Source organism: Rana temporaria, chromosome 1 (genome assembly GCF_905171775.1).
Source record: "Rana temporaria chromosome 1, aRanTem1.1, whole genome shotgun sequence".
Classification (NCBI taxonomy): domain Eukaryota; kingdom Metazoa; phylum Chordata; class Amphibia; order Anura; family Ranidae; genus Rana; species Rana temporaria.
Window position 1 is genome coordinate 612,001,228 of NC_053489.1, and position 21,950 is coordinate 612,023,177.

General features: G+C 44.2%; 1 protein-coding gene across 2 annotated transcripts in view; it reads left to right on the forward strand.

The window, feature by feature from the left end:
- The first annotated feature begins 2,855 nt into the window (after window positions 1–2,855).
- The window catches only part of ST3GAL5 (ST3 beta-galactoside alpha-2,3-sialyltransferase 5), a 153,532-nt gene continuing 134,437 nt past the window's right edge, over window positions 2,856–21,950 (forward strand). The window contains exon 1 of one of the 2 annotated variants that reach the window (XM_040335243.1): window positions 2,856–4,479. The gene's annotated coding sequence lies outside the window, so the exon portion shown is untranslated. The remainder of the gene's footprint in view (window positions 4,480–21,950) is intronic. The other variant, XM_040335242.1, reaches the window with a different exon arrangement.

Here is a 21,950-nt window from a genome sequence, read left to right on the forward strand (position 1 = left end):
TGCGCTAAATGACATCGCAAGGACGTCAGTTTTTTAACATAGACGTGAATTACGTCCATCCCGATTCACGGACGACTTACGCAAACAAAAAAAAAATAAAAAAAAATAAACGCGGGAACGAAATAGCAGCTTTAACTATACGCCGAAAAAAGCAGACTAGAGACGACGTAAAGGAATGCGTCGGCCGTTCGTACGTTCGTGGATCGTTGGAAATAGCTAATTTGCATACTCGACGCGGAAAACGACGTGAACGCCACCCAGCGGACGCCAAAGAATTGCATCTTAGATCCGAAGGCGTACGAATACGTAAGCCTGTCGGATCTAACCCAGATGCCGTCGTATCTTGTTTTGAGGATTCAAACTAAAGATACAACGCGGAAAATTTGAAAGTAGATACGCCGGCGTACTTGCTCTGTGGATCTGCCCCGTAATCTGTAGAGCTTTTTAAAGCCTTGCCTATGGAGATTTAGTACTGTAGTTTGGCTCCATTCCATGAGCGCACGCAATTTGACAGCGCGACATGTTAGGTATTTATGTACACGGCGTAACATCATCTTTCATATTTTACAAAAAAATCGGGCAATGTGTTTTGTTTTAAATCATAAAAGTGTATTTTTTTTTTGTAACAATTGCATTTGAAAAGCCTCTGTGCAAATACCATGTGACATAAAAAATGTCAACGACTGCTATTTTATTCTCTAAGGTCTCTGCTAAAAAATCTATAGATATAAAACGTTTGGGAGTTCTAAGTAGTTGGCAAGTAAAAAATACAGATTTTTACTTGTAAGCAACAAATGTCAGAAAAAAGGCTGGGTCCTTAAAGCGGACCTTCAGTCATTTTTTCATCTATTGAATATTCTGCCCTTGTTGTTTTAACTTTGGATATTTTTTTTTCTGCCAGTAATATATACAGGCCACTTCCTGTTTCTTGTCTGGTCATTAGCCTAGGCTTATGACATCATGCACAGCTCTCTCTCTCACTCTCATGAGACTTTGCCAGGAACGGAAGGAGGATGAGTCATAAGAGGGACAATGAGAGCTGCAGAGCTGGAGGCGTGCCTCTGTGTAAATCCAGGAAGAGAACAGGCAGCAGCTTCAGCTGCCCACAGTTAAAATGGTTGCAGCCAGACTCGGTGGAGGGAGATTTCTGCAGCATATTTGGCAAGTACAGAATCACAGTATATATAAAATAAATATGCAAAGTAATTGGAGGGAAGCTTCAGAATGGCAAAGATGTTTTTATTACAAATTATGTGAGCATACTGCAGTTCCTCTTTCCTTTTTTTTGGGGGGGGAGTGGGGGCTTCGGTAGGAGTGGGACTTCCTGTCCCACTTCCTACTTCCACCCAGGGACCGCCTAGGCGATTCCTCCTCACGCCTTAGGTGGCCCCTCCCCTTAGGCGATCTCCTGGGACGAGTGACAGGTCCCAGGAGATCGCCTGTCCATTCATAGAGTGCAGCGCAACTCACACATGCGCAGTGAGTGCCCGGTCGTGAAGCCGAAAGCTGTCACGGCCGGGTGCCCACAATAAGAATGGAGGCGCCGGCCGGAGAGGGGGGGAGAGGCGCGATGCCCCGGGCAGCCGCATCGCTGGACTGAGGAGCAGGTAAGTGTGTTTTTAATAAAAAAGTCAGCAACTACACTTTTTGTAGCTGCAGACTTTTAATAAACATAAAAAGGCTGGAACTCTGCTTTAAGTGGTTAAAGCGCCCCCCTGTCCCCAATTGAACGTATACATAGGTTGCGCCCGCATATGTAAATGGCGTTTGCACCACACATGTGAGGTATTGCCACGAACGCGAGAACAATAATTATAGTACTAGATCTTCTCTATAACTCTATATTGGTAACCTGTAAAAAAAAATGTAAGCGTTGCCTATGGAGATTTTTTCTAAGTACCAGATTTTGGCGCCATTCCACAAGTGTGCGCAATATTAAAGCATGACATGTTAGGTATCTATTTACTCAGCATAACATCGGCTTTTGTATTTTACCAAAAAATTAGGTTATAGATTGTGTTTTTTTTTGCATTAGAATTCATGTTTTCAAACATTTGCTGTGCAAATACTGTGTGACATAACAAGTTGCAACAACTGTCATTTTATTCTCTAGGGTCTCTACTGAAATATATATAAATACATTCATATATACACACATTATATATATATGTTTGAGGGTTCTCAGCAATTTTCTTTTACATGTAGGTGGAAAGTGGTTAATGCAGCATTAGAAGTACAATCCCAGCTCTACAAATCAGCACCAGCTGATATACTGAGAAGGAGATGCTGGGGGAAGGGAAAGGTACAAACGTTGTCACCCCTCCCAGACATGTGCTCCTCTGGATCCCAGACACTGACCACGTGACTGTCCCGTGAAAGTTGCCTGACCTCGCGGCGGAAGGGTCCCGGGGAAAGTTTCTCATTGGCTGCCCCTCGCTCACGTATTCATATAGGAATCCGCTGCCTGGCATCATTGGCTCAGCCTCTGGCCGGCGCGCCGCGATTGGCTGGTCACCCACCTCCCCTTCTTTTACATCTTGTGCCCGGGCATCACCCCGCCCACCGGGATATTCCGCTACACAGTGATGGAGAAAGACGGTGTTGGTGACGTCACGCTGGTGGGAGAAGAAATCACCGGGTGATACCGAGAGGAGGAAGCGAGAGTACTGCAACCCACCCACCATATAGTCTCTAGACTCTGATCCCCATTACTTCTCATGTATATATATATTTATATGTCCTCCCCTGTATCCTCTGCATGCCTTGTCACCCCCCCCCCCCCCTATACACATTGTATGGTGAAAATATCCCGCCCTGTCACCTCCTCTCCGGTATATGATTTGCTCACATTAGGAGTTGTGGAGTGATTTCCCATAAACTTTCCCAGTCTACTGTGTATATATTCTGTATACTGCGCCCTCTGATGGCCCTGTCTATGTATTATCTGATCTATCATCCCATAAGTAATGACACCCCTATATTCATACTGCCGTACTCCATCACTAATACTGACCCGATCAATAATACTCCCTGCAGACCTGATCAATAATACTTCCTGCAGACCTGATCACTAATACTCCCTGCAGACCTGATCACTAATACTCCCTGCAGACCTGATCACTAATACTCCCTGCAGACCTGATCAATAATACTCCCTGCAGACCTGATCAACAATACTCCCTGCAGACCTGATCAACAATACTCCCTGCAGACCTGATCAATAATTCTCCTTGCAGACCTGATCAATAATACTCCCTGCAGACCTGATCAATAATACTCCTTGCAGACCTGATCAATAATACTCCCTGCAGACCTGATCAATAATTCTCCTTGCAGACCTGATCAACAATACTCCCTGCAGACCTGATCAATAATACTCCCTGCAGACCTGATCAATAATTCTCCTTGCAGACCTGATCAATAATACTCCCTGCAGACCTGATCAATAATACTCCTTGCAGACCTGATCAATAATACTCCCTGCAGACCTGATCAATAATACTCCCTCCAGACCCAATCACCAATACTCTTCAGTGACCTGATCAATAATACTCCCTGCAGACCAGATCAATCATTCTCCCTGCAGACCCGATCACTAATACTCTTCACTGATGCGATCACCAATACTCTTTGCTGATCTGATCAATAGTACTCCCTGATAACTAATACTCCCTGCAGGCCCGATCACTAATACTCCCTACTGACCTGATCAACAATACTCCCTGCTGACCCGATCACTAATACTCTTCACTTACCAGATGAATAATACTTCCTACTGACCTGATCACTAATACTCCCTACTGACCCGATCGGTAAAAATAAAAAACTGACCCGATCACTAATACTCTTCACTGATCTGATCACTAATACTCTTCACTGACCCGATCACTGATACTCTTCACTGACCCGATCACTAATACTCTTCACTGACCCGATCACTAATACTCTTCACTGACCCGATCACTAATACTCTTCACTGACCCGATCACTAATACTCTTCACTGACCCGATCACTGATACTCTTCACTGACCCGATCACTAATACTCTTCACTGATCTGATCACTAATACTCTTCGCTGATCACTAATACTTTTGCTGGTCCGATCACTGATACTCCTGATGTTTTGATCACAAATACCTTTAGTGATCCGATCATTAATACTCTGTGCCCTTCCCATGTGGGATTGGGTTGCAGCCTGCAGTATCAGTGTCCTGTGTAGAGATCTGTCCTTCCCCACACTCCTCCCCCTCCTCCTCCTCGCACGCCTCCTCCCCCACTCACTCAGCCAAGGACTGTTACTACATGTTTCCTGTGAACTTAGAACAATGATAACTCCTGTGGACGTCTGGAAGAGTCTGCCCCTGTTCCCTTTCACTTTTTCTGCTGGTCCTCGTCATTCCTAGGATTATTTCCCCTGACTCCAATCGGAAAGGATGTGGACGGAGAGGCGTTGGGATTGATCGCACTTTTCTGGAGATGTAAGTGGTGTGTTGTGATCAATGTTGGGGGTCAGATCCTCCTTGTTAGTCCCTCTTCTCCGCTCAGTCCTGGATGTCCATCCTTCTATTATGTAACTTTACAAAGTATCATCTGGCTGAGTGTTCCAAGATGGACCGTGTGATGGGTGGAGATGAGGAGCTCCTTTTACACTTAGCATCTGAAATGAGTGGAAGAAACTAAACCTCTAATTCTCCTAAGTGATCTCAAAGCCTGGGGGTACTGGCCCTTTAAATGCACAGAATAGGGTCCCTGCAGGCATTCTACATGTGTGTCCGTTCCCCGCTTGTGCCGTCATGTCACAAGCCTGCAGAATAAGCCACTTTTACCCCCCATAATTGTGCATAATTAAGGCTTTTTTGTGTGTTTTTTTTATAGTGTGTTTGTATAAGTCATGTGCAGTATAGGTACTTTATGTGCATAATTAAGGCTTTTTTGTGTGTGTTTTTTTTATAGTGTGTTTTTATGTCATGTGCAGTATAGGTGCTTTATGTTATGTATGCTGTGTGAAAGGGAAGACAAATATTTGAAACATTACTTTTAGGTATGCTGTATGAAAGAGAAGGCATCATTATTTATTGTTTGGGGCAGGATGGTGCGTTTTTGACTCCATAGACTTTTAATTATAGAGGGTGCCTAAAAAATACCGTATGCAACGTGTTATTGCGTTTTTTCTTTTTTGGCATGCTCCCATTGAAGTCTATGGGGCCAAAAATATTTGCTTTTTTCAATGTTCCTGTACTTTTATAGCTAGATTCACAAAGAGTTACGCCGGCGTATCAGTAGATACGCCGTCGTAACTCTGAATCGACGCAGTCGAAAATTTAAGCGTATTCTGGAAACCAGATACGCTTAAATTAGGCTAAGATACGAGCGGCGTAAGTCTCCTACGCCGTCCTATCTTTGGGTGCATATTTACGCTGGCCGCTAGGTGGCGCTTCCGTTGTTTTCCGCGTCGATAATGCAAATGAGGAAGATACGCCGATTCACGAACGTACGTGTGCCCGTCGCAATTAGTTACGCCGTTTACGTAAGAGATACGCCGGCGTAAAGATAAAGCTGCTCCCTACAAAGCAAAAGAGATCGCGCTAAGTGAAAAAATATTGAATAAATAAAAACACATAAATGTTCATATGAATGTGCATAGAGAAGTCCGCCCATAGGCAAAATAAATGTATAAGTCTCCCAAGTGTATATGGAAATCCACACAGGAAAGTGATTGACAGAAAAGAACCTCCACCGCAGTCAAATCAAGCCTCTTACCGAATGGAGTTGATCTCCAGATTATAAGAGATCAAAAACAGCATGGTAAGAGATATGGATAGAGGTGTCCAATATGAAGCCCAGATGATGGAAACTCGTAATTCGTATCCTTAGAAGGACTCCCGATATGCCATCCTAGGTGGCGCAGTCCATGCAAGGTATGGACGTCGGAACAAGCCTATCTTTTTATGTCTTTTGCGTAAGTCGTACGCGAATAGGGCTGTGCGTAAGTTACGTTCACGTCCTAGGCAGTGTTTGACGTATCTTAGGCATTCTATCAGACGCATGCGCACTGGGATACGTCTACGGACGGCGCATGCGCCGTTCGTTAAAAACGTCAATCACGTCAGGTCACAAATCATTTACATAAAACACGCCCCCCTGTTCCTTATTTGAATTAGGCGCGCTTAGGCCGGCCCATTTACGCTACGCCGCCGTAACTTAGGAGGCAAGTGCTTTGTGAATACAGCACTTGCCTCCCTGACTTACGGCGGCGTAGCGTAAAGACGATACGCTACGCCGGGTCAAAATGAAGCTGCCCTACTTGAATCTGACCCTATGTAAGTGCCAGGATTTGAGCTACATGCGTCTGACCGTTCAGATGGGAACAGGCGGAGTCTAAAACGGTTTCATTTTCCATGTTGAGCGTGACAAAACGCACGGGCGTGAATGGCGTGTATTTCCACTTTTGCAGTCAAATCATCAAATCTCACAACCCCCTAACTCTATACGTCCCATTCATACACCATACCAGAAAATAAATGTAAAAAAATGTGTTCCTATTTACACAGCATATATGAAAATATTAAAAAAATAAAAATACTTTTGTTCCTGTTTACGCATACCTAAAAATATTTCTTGGAATATTTGACTTTCTATTCACACAGCACACTTAAAAATGTAAAAAATAATTAGGTCTTCCCTTTCACACAGCATACCCAAAAAATGTAAAACAAATATTTGTCTTCCCTTTCACACAGCATACCTAAAAATATTATGTCTTCCCTTTCACACAGCATACCTAAAAATATTATGTCTTCCCTTTCACTGGCACCCCCTCTTCATCGGGTGCCCCCACCGATCACCGCTTTCCATGGGGGCACCCCTGCAGGCTCGCTCCCGAATCCCACCGCTGCATCCATTGACACAGACAGCGGAACTTGGCCCCGCCCCCGCTCCCATGCACAGCTTTTGATTGACGGCAGCGGGAACCAATGGCTCCTGCTGCTATCAATCTGTCCATTGAGGAGAGAGACAGCCGCTGGAGCCACTACGCTCGGGCACATGGCTGGATCGGGATCAGCACAGAAAGTTTTTCACCTTTATGTATAGAATGCATTAAAGTGATACTACGGGCCCTTTCACACGCTGCTGTCCGTGTGCGGGCTCCGCTTTATCTCAGCGGGAATCGCTCCGTCGATCCGCGCTGAGCAGGCAGATGACAGGTCAGTCTCCGCACACTGTGCAGGGCAAGACCTGTCAGAGCACCGCTCTTCCCTATGGGGGATCGAATAGGATGCATTAAGGTGACAAAACAGGAACCTTTACATACCCTTTAAGGTGAAAAACCTTGAGACTTTACAGCCACTTTAATTTGGATTGTTCTTGTGAAAGGTAATGGTAGTAGCAAAAAATATACAGCTACATAAAAAAAATTATATATTATATATATATATATATATATATATATATATATATATATATATATATATATTAGTGCTGTCAAGCGATTAAAATTTCTAATCGCGATTAATCGCATTAATGTCATAGTTAACTCACGATTAATCGCGCGATTAAGGAGGTTCACCCTTTAAAACATTTTTTTTTTGTTTTCTTATTTTTTTTTTTTTTTATAATATTAAATTGTGTTTTTTTATTTTTTTACATTTTGATCACTTTTATTGCTGTCACAAGGAATGTAAACATCCCTTGTGACAGCAATAGGTGGTGACAGGTACTCTTTATGGAGGGATCGGGGGTCTAAAAGACCTCCAAGCCCTCCTTTGCACTTCAAAGTTTTCAGATCGCCGAAAACGGCGATTCTGAATACTGTGTACTTTTTTAAATCCGGCGCCATTGGCAGCCGAGAAACCCGGAAGTGACGTCATGACGCCGCTTCCGTGGTTTCAATGCGGAGACTGAATCAAAGCCGCTTACGGCTTAGTGTCAGTCTCCAACCTGGACACAGAAAGCGGCGGATCTAGGATCGGGTCTCCCGGTGGGACGGGAGGCCCGGTCAGAGCGGCGGGAGGGGGGGGATGTCTCCTCCCGCTCCTCCGGCATAACAACCGAGCGGCTTTTAGCCGCATCGGTTGTTATGTTTGGATAGCCGATCGCCCGCTCTAAACAACGGTACCGGGATGATGCCTGCGGCTGCAGGCATCATCCCGGTATAACCCCCGAACGCCGCCTCGTTAATCGCGCGATAAAAAAATTGAGGGTGTTAACATGGGTTTGCGTTAACGCCGTTAATAGCGCATTTAACTGACAGCACTAATATATATATATATATATATATATATATATATATATATATATATATATATATATATATATATATATATATATATATATATATATATATATATATATATATATATTTTACTATTTGGGGCCAGTTTGAAGCTAGTCCTAGGCTAATATTTAAACACTGTACTGTTTTGCCATATATAGGAGGCATTATAAGTGGATTACACAGATGTCTGTGTTAACACTTAGCTCTAGACATCTCGTTAAGATGACTAGTGATAACAAGCCTGTAATTATCCTGTCCACACACATAACAATACGACTATTTTCTATATTGATAGTCTGTATGAAAGCATCTACAAGCATACGTATACCTAAATGGTTACATGCAAGCTTACATCAGGGCAGTGAATTCCGACGAGTGCGCTGACCATCGTCTTACCGTGAAAGGTCTGTTTGCACAAGATTTAGACACGTGTGAACACTTATCACTTGCAATGAATTGCTAAGCACAATACATACAGAGCTTGCTTATATAATATTCAGAGGAACAAATAAAGATATTTGTTCACATGGGAAATTATACATATACCGTATTTATCGGCATATAACACGCACCTTCATTTTAAGAGGGAAGTTTCAGGAAAAAAAATTACATTTTAAATAAAGAACTTTGAAGCAAAATAAGGGTCAGTACCCATCAATGCAGCCTGATCAATGCCCATCTGCAGCCTCAAAATTGCCCATCAATGCAGCTTGATGAATGCCCATCTGCAGCTTCACAATTGCCCATTAACCACTTAAGACCTGGACCTTTAGGCAGGTGAAGGACCCGGACAGTTTTTGCGATTCGGCACTGCGTCACTTTAACTGACAATTGCGCGGTCGTGCGACGCGGCTCCCAAACAAAATTGGCGTCCTTTTTTTCCCACAAATAGAGCTTTCTTTTGGTGGTATTTGATCACCTCTGCGGTTTTTATTTTTTGCGCTATAAACAAAAATAGAGCGACAATTTTGAAAAAAATTCAATATTTTTTTATTTTTGCTATAATAAATATCCCCCAAAATATATATATATAAAAAACATTTTTTTCCTCAGTTTAGGCTGACACGTATTCTTCTACCTATTTTTGATATAAAAAAAAAAAAACGCAATAAGTGTTTATCGATTGGTTTGTGCAAAATTTATAGCGTTTACAAAATAGGGGATAGTTTTATTGCAGTTTTATTATTTTTTTTTTTTTCTTCTAATGGTGGCGATCAGCGTTTTTTTTCGTGACTGCGACATTATGGCGGACACATCGGACAATTTTGACACATTTTTGGGACCATTGTAATTTTCACAGCAAAAAATCCAATAAAAATGCATTGTTTACTGTGAAAATGACAATTGCAGTTTGGGAGTTAACCACTAGGGGGCGCTGAAGGGGTTACGTGTGACCTCATCTGTGTTTCTAACTGTAGGGGGGCGGGGCTGGACGTGTGACGTCATTAATCTTGTTTCCCTATATTAGGGAACACACGATCAATGACAGCGCCACAGTGAAGAACGGGGAAGCTGTGTTTACACACAGCTCTCCCAGTTCTTCAGCTCCGGGGACCGATCGCGGGACTCCAGCGGCGATCGGGTCCGCTGGTCCTGCGGCCAGCGAAGCTTCAGACCGGGTTGTTGGCGCGCGCCCGCGACCCACAGCTGGGCACTTAAAGAGGACGTACAGGTACGTGCTAGTGCCATTCTGCCGACGTATATCTGCAGGAGGCGGTCCTTAAGTGGTTAAAGCAGTTTTATCAATGCCCATCTGCAGCCTCCCCATTGCCATGAATGCAGCCTGATCATTGCCCATCTCGGGGAGGGGGGCCGGATAAGCGCTGTCAGATTACATACAGCGAGAATCTCCTGTTTACTCGGCGGCCTCTTTAATCCAAAGTCCCACCTCCTAGACCGGCTTCTATGATAGACAGAACATTGGTCCAGTGTCGGCCCAGGAGACGGGACTTCCTATTACAGGGGCCGCTGTGTAAACAGGAGATTCTGGCTGTATGTAATCTGACAGTGCTCGTCCCGCCCCCTCCCCATTCTCTGAGGCAGCAGTAATCTCTCTTCACTGCCGCTTTGGCCCGCACCACTGAAAAATTACTTGTCTGCTCCACCGCCCCTGCACACAGTGCCGCCCCGAGGCCTGGCCTTGTTGGCCTTGTGGGAAATCCGGCCCTGCTTATCAGGACCTGTCAGACTCTCATAGAATAGCAAGGGCTGGTCCTGGACGAAACCGAAAGTTCATTTGAGTTTGACCAATTGTGTGTTTTTCTTTGTTGTGTGGTTCTTCTTTTGATTTTATATTATGCGTATGACCATATATTTTCTGTGAAATTTGGTTAGCCTAATTGTGAAGTTGAGGAAATTTGTGAGTTTAGGTGTGAACTTGTGCCTGAAGAGAGAACAAACAACCAGATCTTATTGTATGTACAGCTGGACTAACCAGCTTCAGTAGGGTTTGCAACAAGTCCACAGTCTGTATTGGCTTTTCTTAAAGCGGAGGTTCACCCGTATATATGACTATTTCCCCCTAGATGGATGCTCGTTTTGTCTAGGGGAATCGGCTAGATGTTTTAAAATATGAGCCGTACTTACCGTTTACGAGATGCATCTTCTCCGTCGCTTCCGGGTATGGGCTGCGGGAATGGGCGTTCCTTCTTGATTGACAGTCTTCCGAGAGGCTTCCGACGGTCGCATCCATCGCGTCACGATTTTCCGAAAGAAGCCGAACGTCGGTGCGCAGGCGCAGTATAGAGCCGCACCGACGTTCGGCTTCTTTCGGCTACTAGTGACGCGATGGATGCGACCGTCAGAAGCCTCTCGGAAGACTGTCAATCAAGATGGAACGCCCGCTCCCGAAGACCCATACCCGGAAGCGACGCAGAAGATGCATCTCGAAAACGGGTAAGTACTGCTCATATTTTAAAACAACTAGCCGATTCCCCTAGACAAAACGAGCATGAAGCTAAGGGGAAAAGGGCAAAAAACAAACAAATGGGTGAACTCCGCTTTAACATTCTTACTTTGGAGGAACCTTTGAAATCAATTTCAGATCCTGGGGAGAGCCTGCTACAAATGATTAATATTACAGCTCAGGGTACATAACATAAGAAGTGATCTATTATATTGGTGATTAATGGAACATTGCCCTCTTTCAGTGGTGGTTAACCTAAGTAGAAGATCAATTTGCATTTTTTCTGATCAAGGAACTAGGCTTCCACAGAACTTTGATTGGGAAAGACTGGTCTTTGTGTTTCCATTTATGTAGAAGGTTAATTTTACAGTTTTTGTGTGCTCAGTGCTGTGCATGCAGCTTCTCTTAGAAGTTGTAAAACCTATTTGTTTCGTTTTGAAACTGTATAAAGTATGTTGACTATTGGGGTGAAGGATGTTAAATGGTGGGATGAAGGATGTAGGATGGTGGTTGGTGGGATCAATGATGTAGGATAGTCGGTAGTGGGATGAAGGATGGTGGGTGGTGGGATGAAGGATGGTGGGTGGTGGGATGAAGGATGTAGGATGTTGGATGGTGGGATGAAGGATGGTGGGTGGTGGGATGAAGGATGTTGGATGGTGGGAGGAAGGATGTAGGATTATGGGTAGTGGGATGAAGGATGTTGAATGGTGAAATGAATGATGAAGGATGTTGAGTGGTGGGATGAAAGATGTAGGATGATGGGTGGTGGGATGAAGGATTATGGGTGGTGGGATGAAGGATGTAGGATTATGGGTGGTGGGATGAAGGAAGTAGGATGGTGGGTGGTGGGATGAAGGATGGTGGGTGGTGGGATGAAGGATGTAGGATTATGGGTGGTGGGATGAAGGATGTTGGGTGGTGGGATGAAGGATGTTGGATGGTGGGAGGAAGGATGGTGGGTGGTGGGATGAAGGATGTAGGATGTTGGATGGTGGGAGGAAGGATGGTGGGTGGTGGGATGAAGGTTGTAGGATGGTGGGTGGTGGGATGAAGGATGTTGAGTGGTGGGATGAAGAATGAAGGATGTTGAGTGGTGGGAGGAAGGATGTAGGATTATGGGTGGTGGGATGAAGGTTGTAGGATGGTGGGATGAAGGATGTTGGATGGTGGGAGGAAGGATGGTGGGTGGTGGGATGAAGGATGGTGGGTGGTGGGATGAAGGATGTTGGATGGTGGGAGGAAGGATGTAGGATTATGGGTGGTGGGATGAAGGATGTTGAGTGGTGGGATGAAGAATGAAGGATGTTGAGTGGTGGGAGGAAGGATGTAGGATTATGGGTGGTGGGATGAAGGTTGTAGGATGGTGGGATGAAGGATGAAGGATGTTGAGTGGTGGGATGAAGGATGTAGGATTATGGGTGGTGGGATGAAGGAAGTAGGATGGTGGGATGAAGGATGTTGGATGGTGGGACGAAGGATGTAGGATTATGGGTGGTGTGATGAAGGATGTTGAGTGGTGAAATGAAGGATGAAGGATGTTGAGTGGTGGGATGAAAGATGTAGGATGATGGATGGTGGGATGTAGGACTATGGGTGGTGGGATGAAAGATGTAGGATGATGGATGGTGGGATGTAGGACTATGGGTGGTGGGATGAAGGATGTAGGATGATGGGTGGTGGGATGAAGGATGTAGGATGATGGGTGGTGGGATGAAGGATGTTGAGTGGTAGGATGATGGGTGGTGGGATGAAGGATGTTGAGTGGTGGGATGAAAGATGTAGGATGATGGGTGGTGGGATGAAGGATGTTAAATGGTGGATGGTGGGCTTTGCATGATGCTGCACCTAAGAGTCATTCAAAGGTGTGTTTTTTTAATTATTATTAAATTTACAATCTAGTTTTTTATCTTATTATTACACTATCTGTGTGTGTACCATTTTTTTTTACATCAGCCACGCTTTAAGGTACCTGTAACATTCTCTGTAACATGCAGAGATGCATACGGCGTGCTTTCAGCGTTTCTCTTTTTTGATTAGCTTCATTTCATTCTGTGTTTCTTTTTGATTAGCTTAATTTTGTATTTTTTTATATATTTTTTTTACAGTCAATGTGAGGTTCACATGCTCATTGTGTGCCTTTGGTGTGTGTGTATGTGGTATGTGTAAAAGATTTGCCCAGGGGGGCAAATTCATTAGGTATAATGTGAATGTGCTTTAACAATACATTTTTAATGCAGAGTGACTTGAATAGAGGAACATAAACAAATCACAAACTGATATGTTTCTGATCTCAAAGTCCATATGCAATAGCCCTAAATGTGCAAAGAAAATGTAATTGGTGTAATTCCAAAATAAGGGGGGCATTAATAAATTCAGAGAGAAGAATTAAGTATAGGCTTCATTTCCATGGACGTTTTTACAGCCACTTTTCTGAGCGTTTTTTGCAGCTTAAAAACAGCTCTCCATGTTAGTCTATGGCCTCATGCCCACCATGATGTTTTTGAGCTGTAGATGGCTGAGCCGTTTTTAAGCTGCAAAAAAAAAACCAGGACCAGTGCGTTCTGAAGCTCCAGAGTAGAGTTGTAAAACGTTAAACGCAAAAAAAACCACTCAAAAACGCTACCGCTGCGTTTTTGAGCTCCAGCTCAAAAAAAACACAAACAAACATGGACAGGCGTTTTTAAGCTGTAAAAAAGGCTAAAGAAAGTGGCTGTAAAAACGTCTATGGAAATGAAGCCTAAGGGCCCTTTCACACGGAGCGGATCAGTAATGTCTCTGTGTGTCCGCAAAGCTCAGCGGGGACCCTCCGTAAAATCCCCGCTGAGCTGGCAGCTGACAGGGCGGTCCCCGCACACTGTGAAGAGACCGCCCTGTGTTTCCTCCGCTCTCCCCTATGGGGGATTGGACGAACACGGACCGTATGTCCGTGTTCATCCGATCCGGCAGACGGAAGGAAAATAGGATTTCTTCTGTCTGCAAATGCGGATCTTTGCGGAGGCGGACAAATTACGGGTGTCAGCGGATGTTCATCACATAGGGACCCATGTATGTCCCGTTTTCATCCGCAAACGGACGGATAAAAATGCGGACATACGGTCCGTGCGTGTGAAAGGGCCCTAAGTGTTATTTTCTTACCTTCTTTGGGTGACAGAATAAATCTTAATTATGCATGCGAGTTAAAAATCTGTTTTAATCTTCACTAATAAATCCAAACTTTTGCAAACTGTTGCACTTGGCTGCTTAGGAATACAGAGGCACAGTGCGGAGAGAATTTGCTGAAGGACATGCAGCCTGATTTCCTTCCTAAAGAAATGATGTTACTAATTTGCCTAATAAATCACCCCCCCCCCCCCCCCCCCCGGTATGTAAACGCAAACAACGAGCTTCCTACTTGCTTTCTTCTGGTCTGTTAAATATTCCATTGGAAAAATGTGCAGGGGCTTTTTAACCCTGTTGCATACGGTGGTGGCAGCGGGCGGGGGGGCAGCTTGGGGGTTGTTTACACATTCTTCCAGCTGCTACAGTAGAGGAGAACCTGTGTAAATCAGATAAGTCACCTATCAGGGGAGTGGGTCATTCACCTGAGTGTCCCATGCACCCCTGGTACATTTACCCCCCCTTCCGTATACACCACCAGCTCAGTTGTTCCCTCATTTCACTGACCTCCCTTGCCTAGTAAGAACTCTGAAGCAACGTGTATTACAGGACTTTTGGGTTTGCTTTCACTTTCCCCAGCCGCTGTTGCCGGGGAAGAAGCTAATGGAGTACAGGCATACACTTTTTTATTTTTATACATTGGCAGAAAATGCATGGCATGTGTAAATGCTTCTAAACGCATATTAACGCTTGAGTGTTAATTTTTTCCACTAGCCAGAAAAAAATGAATTCACACCCAAGCAATTGCTGCTGCTAAATGTGTGTAAACGCTACTAAAAGTGGTACACGTTTACCAGTGTTCAGCATTTTTTCTACTACCAGGGAAAAGGCATTTAGGCTGCATTCACACCTGAGCGACAAAACGCCCGACGCTTCTGCCGCTAGAGGGGAGAATTCCCATTGCTGTCTATGGAGATGGTTCACATCTCATAGACGCCGAACGCCTGTCGCCTGAAAAAAAGTCCCGGACCCTTTTTTTCAGGCGACAGTGCCGTTTTCCCATTGACAGCAATGGGAAGACTTTTGAAAAAAAAAAAATTGAAAGTTTCACACAAAATACGCCGCTACCGACGATCGCGGCTGTCGCTCAGGTGTGAATGGGGTCTTAGGGAGCATGCCGTGTGCATTACCCCAATTCTTCCATCCGCTTATCCCTCAGAGTTACTACCTTTTGTACCACTTGCCCCATCCTATTAGATTGTAAGCTCATATTGAGCAGGGCCCTCCTAACCCTCTTGTATTTTATTGTAACTGTGCTGTCTCCCTTTATATTGCAAACTGTTGGCACTATATAAATCCTGTATAATAATAATGTTGCTTTGTAAGTCCCGTTTGTAATTTAACAAGGATAGTAATGGAGAGTTTTTTAGTTTTGTGCGTATTAACCACTTGTCCACGGGAGGACGTCGTATGACGTCCTCGACTTTGTGCGGTGATATCTGAATGATGCCTGCAGCTACAGGCATCATTCAGATATCGCCGTCTTCAGCCGCCGATTCTGTGCACGATAAGAACGATCAAAGCCAGCTTTGTGTGCGTGTCTGTCCCTTCTCACCAGCGATGTCTTCATATGCGATTTCATATAAAAAGCTGCAGGCAGCATCAGACTATCATTGCTTTATACAGACTTCCTGTCTGCGTTTGATCGGAAACCTATGACTCTTCCCGCCACAGAAAAACACTAATATAGACTGTGTATACTGTATAGCATGAGCCCACAAGGTCAGAAGATTGGGATTTGTGCAGTTTTGCATAGTTTGAACCGTCTCTGCTACAATAGCGTGACTCCTGGAACATTTACATGTACAGTGCGTGTTCGTTTTCCCTTGTTCTCCTTGTGCAGTAGTGTTTCCCTCACATACGTTCATGTAACATAATATGCACTGAGCTAGCAAGGAGTAGTAGGAAGGGAATGTGTTAAAGTGTGGTGGGACCGTTGTAACTTAATAGCCTTTAATTATTCAGTTTCTGCTAAGTCAGGATGAAGAGCAGTTTATGATGATGCATGGGTCTGGATAGATTTGTGAAATTGATGTCAACGTTTATTACATGTGCTAACTGTTGGGTGTGTAAGTTGGAGTTGTGTTCGTGTCTTTTTAAAGCTTTAGGGGCAGATTCACGTACAGTTGGACAGGCGCAGCATATCAGAGATACGCTACGCTGGCGTAAATTCGAATCCAGGAAGAATTTGCGCCGTAACTTACGGCGGCTTAGTGTTTTTCTGGCGGCGTATTTGAAATTGGGCGGGTTGGGGGCGGGTTTCATTTAATTGAAGCGCTTCCCCGCCGAATGAAATGCGCATGCGTCGTTCCTAAATTTCCCGCCGTGCATTGCGCTAAATGACGTTGCAACAACGTAATTTTTTTTTACTTAGACGTGACTTACATCCATCCCTATTCATGGACGACTTATGCAAAAAAAAAAAAAATTTAATTTCGATGCGGGAACGACGGCCATACTTTAACATGGCAAGTCTATCTATACGCCACAAAATAGCAGCTTTAACTATACGCCGGAAAAAGCCGACTAGCGACGACGTAAGAGAATGCGACGACCGCGCGTACGTTCGCGGATCGTCGGAAAAAGCTAATTTGCATACCCGACGCGGAAAACGAAGCAAACTTCACCCAGCGGACGCCGAAGTATTGCATCTGCGATCCGAAGCCGTACGCCTGTCGGATCTTACCCAGATGCCGTCGTATCTTGGTTTGAGGATTCAAACTAAAGATACGACGCAGGAAATTTGAAAGTACGCCGGCGTATTAGTAGATACGCCGGCGTACTTGCTCTGTGAATCTGCCCCTAAGGGCCCTTTCACACTGGTGCGGTTTTGCCGCATTTTTGACGTGTTTTTGCGGTAAAAATAGCGCTATTAAAACGCTCCCCATGCCCCTCTCCATTGAAATGAATTAAAAACGTGGTAAAATCGCGGTAAAAACGCTGTGTTTTACCGTGATTTTAACGCTCCGTTTTTACAGCGGTTTTTAATTCATTTCAATGGAGGGGGCTTGGGGAGCGTTTTATGAGCATTTTAATAGCGCTATTTTTACCACGAAAACACGGCAAAAACGCACCAGTGTGAAAGGGCCCTTAGTGTATATTTAACGCTGGCGCATGTGTTATGATCGTTTATTGGAAGTAAAGCGATTGCTGCCGTTTAGTACGCCGGTGCAGTTATTTAACCACTTCAGTACCAGCCTGAAAAGGCCCTTTATTACCAGGCCATTGCTAAGCTTTCAGCGCTGTGATAGTTTGACTGACAGTTACTTTGTCATGAAACAGTGTACACAAATTAGTTTTTTTTTTTTTTTTTTTTTGAGGCAGGGCATTCTTTTATGACTTTGAAAGAGGAACTGCAGTCTGCCCACATAATTTGTAATAAAAACATCTTTGCCATTCTGAAGCTTCCCTCCAACCACTTTGCATATTATTTTATATATACTGTGATTCTGTACTTGCCAAATATGCTGCAGAAATCTCCCTCCACTGAGTCTGGCTGCAGCCACTTTAACTGTGGGCAGCTGAAGCTGCTGCCCGTTCACTTCCAGGATTTACACAGAGGCACACCTCCAGCTCTGCAGGTCTCATTGGCCCTCTAATGACTCACCCCCCTCCCTTCCTGGCAAACTCTCACAAGTGTGAGATAGAGAGAGAGCTGTGCATGATGTCATAAGCCTAGGCTTGTTACCAGACAAGAAACAGAAAGTGGGCTGTATAAGGCATTTACTAGCAGAAAGAAAATGTTTTACTAACCAAATTAAAACAAGGGCAGAAGATTTAATGGATGGAAAGATGAAAAAATGACTGAAGTTCCGCTTTAAAGTGTTACCAGACCCAGGGCCCTGCATTCGCTATATCTGGTCTCTTACAGTACACATAACATGGAAAGGCAATTATTTAAGTAAAGATAAACTGCTGAATACCTTTTCTCATCAGCAGTGTATAGCAGTCTTGAGACTTCTAGCAGTTCTTGGTAAAGCTTGTAGGAGGCATTTTCATATTGCACTGGCTGTCCTATCAGAATGTAGGACCCCCTGACCCTCTGCCTGGACAGTGTTGATTGGCCCTGTGCTGATCGCATGCACCCTCCCAAGAAAAAAAAATCTCTCTAGCAATACACGCCAAACTGAGCATGTGCAGCCTGACTCCAAAGGCTCTGTCTTATGTGGACCTGTTCTGGAGTCAGTGGAAGAAGAGGGTCTGTACATGGATCAAGCAGCATTTTTACACAATGCGCAGGATTAACCCCTTTGGTTCCACAGCGAGTATAACGAGTATGTTTTACTGCATATACACAGATTTTACTGTTGTAGGTTTAGTAACACTTTTTAACTTTATGACCCCCCTAACAGATTACAGTGTTACTTATCCAACAACAGTAAAATCAGCCTGTATAGGCTCTAAAGCACTCACTGTGGAACCTAAGGGGTTAATCCTCAGCATTGTTTAACCACTTCTCCACCGGCACTTCTCTCCTTCATGTAAAAATCCAAATTTTTTTGCAAGAAAATTAATCAGAACCCCCAAACATTATATATATTTTTTTAAGTCTGTTTTTTTACCCATCCGTTTATGGATGAAATATGGACATGCCGTATTTATCGGCGTATACCGCGCACTTTTTTTGCCCTGATTTTGCGCCGATACCCGCTTTCCCGCGCCGAGTTTTGAATACTGCGCCGACATATACCGAGCGCAGTACACTCGGGTATAGTCGGGCAGTCTCGGCTCCTTCCGCGCTCACGTCCTGGACGTAAAAGACGTCAGCGCGAGAGTTGCTGAGCATTGCCGACAATACACGAGTGTACTGCGCTCTGTATATGTTGGCGCAGTATTCAAACTCGGCGCGGGAAACGAGCGGGGAGGACGCCGCAGAAGGACGCCGGACCCGACGAAGAGGACACCCGAAGCCGCAGAAGGACGCCGGACCCGACGAGGCCGCCGATGGACGCCGTGCAAGACACCAAAACTGTAAGTACAAAAAAAACTTTTTTTTCCACAGGATTGGGGGCAACTTTAGGGGTGCGCGGTATACGCGGGAGCGCGTTATACCGCAATAAATACGGTACATGTAACCCTATGAGATAGCGGGTGTCAGCGGATGAACTTTCACTGACACCCGATCCACAATGTGCGGGGACCACCCTGTCATCTGCCGGCTCAGCGGGGATCAACAGAGCGATCCCCGCTGAGCAAGCGGATGAGACATGTGATCCGTACATGTGAAAGGAGCCTAAAATGTTAGGTCTTTTTTGTTTATAGTACAAAAAACAAAAAAACAAAAGGTGATCAAATACCACCAAAAGAAAGCCATTTGTGGGAAAAAAGGACATCAATTTTCTTTGGGTACAACGTCGTACGACCGCACAATTGTCAGTATAAGTAACGCAGTGCCGTATCGCAAAATATGGCCTGGTCATGAAGGGGGGTAAAACCTCTTGGAGGTCAAGTGGTTAAAGCAGAACTAAACTCAAAAGAAATACTCACCTCCTCATTCCTGCAAGGTGGCAGTTTAATCCCTCGCCAGTCGCTGTCATCTTGTACCCGGCTGCTTCCTAGCAATCGGGTTTTTGATTGGCCGGTTGGGGAAAGACTTCATTATGTGCGTGGAAGTTTTTTTTTTTTCTACACCACAGTGTACATTTAATAGAAGACTGAGAGCAGGCAGGTAAGTGTTTTTATTTTATTTCAGTATAAGTTGGCAAAGTAGTACTTTTTATAGCAAACCTTGTAAAAATGATTTTAATATGAAGAAGTGGTTAACTCCCGTGCCTGGCCTGTCATGTCTGTGTGCCTTGGTGTTAACCACCATTTCCGTTTGATTTGTTTAGCGTGGTTGCTAATTGCTTGAAAACTTTCAGAACATAAATGACTTGTTTTCATGCGATGGATTGCTTTTTGGAGTGCATTTGAGAGGCTGTGAGGAGACGGTATGTGGTCTCCTTGCCACCAGTTTTACCCTGAAAATGAATACCCAACCGTGCTGCAACCATATGACTGTGGGCTGTACTGTTAGAAGACCGGTAAGGTGCAGAGGCTTCTATTACAGGGAAAGTTTAATATCTTTTTTGAAGTTGCAGGGTCACTAAAGGATTTTTTTTTTGTCCTCATTGTTCGTTTTTGCTCTAATCCTTCTCTGTTCTGCACACTTCCTGGTTATCTGTTTCCTTATGAAAAAAGTACTGGGAGCTTCCTCTTTGTGGTCCCTAATCAAGAAGGTGTGATTACTGTGTGTCTAAAACCCCTCAGAACCAATCAGTTACATTTTAAAAACAAACACTGCCCTCTATTGGCTCTGTGTCTCTGTCCTTCACAGAAGAATGAAACTAGATGAAAAGCGAAACTGAAAATGCAGGCACATTATATGATTGATTTTTATCTATTTTTAATAATTTTTAAAAGGAATCAGTTAACTATTATGTCTCTATACCCTGTAAACAGTCATTTCAGCAAAACATTTTTTTTCCTTTACAACTCCTTTAACCAGTTAACAACCGCCCTATAGACGATATACGTCTACAAGGCGGTTGCTTAACTCTGGGAGGACGTCCTCCCAGAATCGCACTCCCGTGTCCGTGACCGCCGGGTCCGGATCACGGTAAATCGCTGCTGATAGCGGCGGTTTACCACGTGATCGCTCCGTCCAATGACGAAGCGATCACTTGTAAACAAACCGGCGTCATGTGATGACGCCGATTCCTCCCTCCCCTCTCTGTACCGAACGGTACAGTGTGAGAGGAGAGGGGAAGGAGCGGATGCAGCAGCTGCTGTGGGCTGGATCTGTGACAAATGCAGTCACAGATCCAGCCATCCATCCCTGCCCCTACTCTGCAATACCCCAAAGTACTCTGCAATACACCAAAGTACTCTGCAATACACCAAAATACTCTGCAATACCCCACAATACTCTGCAATACTCCACAATACCCTGCAACGTCGCCTATGGGGATTTTTAAGTAGTGAAGTTTGGCGCCATTCCATGAGTGTGTGCAATTTTGAAGGGGGACATGTTGGGTATCTATTTACACGGCGTAACTTTAATCTTTCACATTTATGCAAAAGAATGAAGAAAAAATACTAAATTTGCTACTTTTTTATAACAGAAACAAAGAAAAATTCATTTATTTTTACAGAATTTTCAGTCTTTTTTCTCTTATAGCGCAAAAAATAAAAAACCCAATGGTGATTAAATACCACCAAAAGAAAGCTCTATGTGTGTGAAAAAAAGGACAAAAATTTCATTTGGGTACAATGTTGTATGACTGAGTAATTGTCATTCAAATTGTGAGAGCACCGAAAGCTGAAAATTGGTCTGGTTATTAAGTGGGTTTACGTGCCCAGTGGTCAAGTGGTTAAGGTAGTGATTCTCAACTCCTATCCTCAGGACCCACTAACAGGCCAGATTTTAAGTATTACCTTGGGGAGATACAGACTAGAATACTGCAATCACTGAACAGCAATGATATTACCTGTGATGTATTTCAGTTATCTTGCAAACCTGGCCTGTTGTGCCGCATACACACGATCGGACATTCGTGACATCAAAACCGTGGATTTTTTTTTTCCTACGGATGTTGGCTCAAACTTGTCTTGCATACACGCGGTCACAC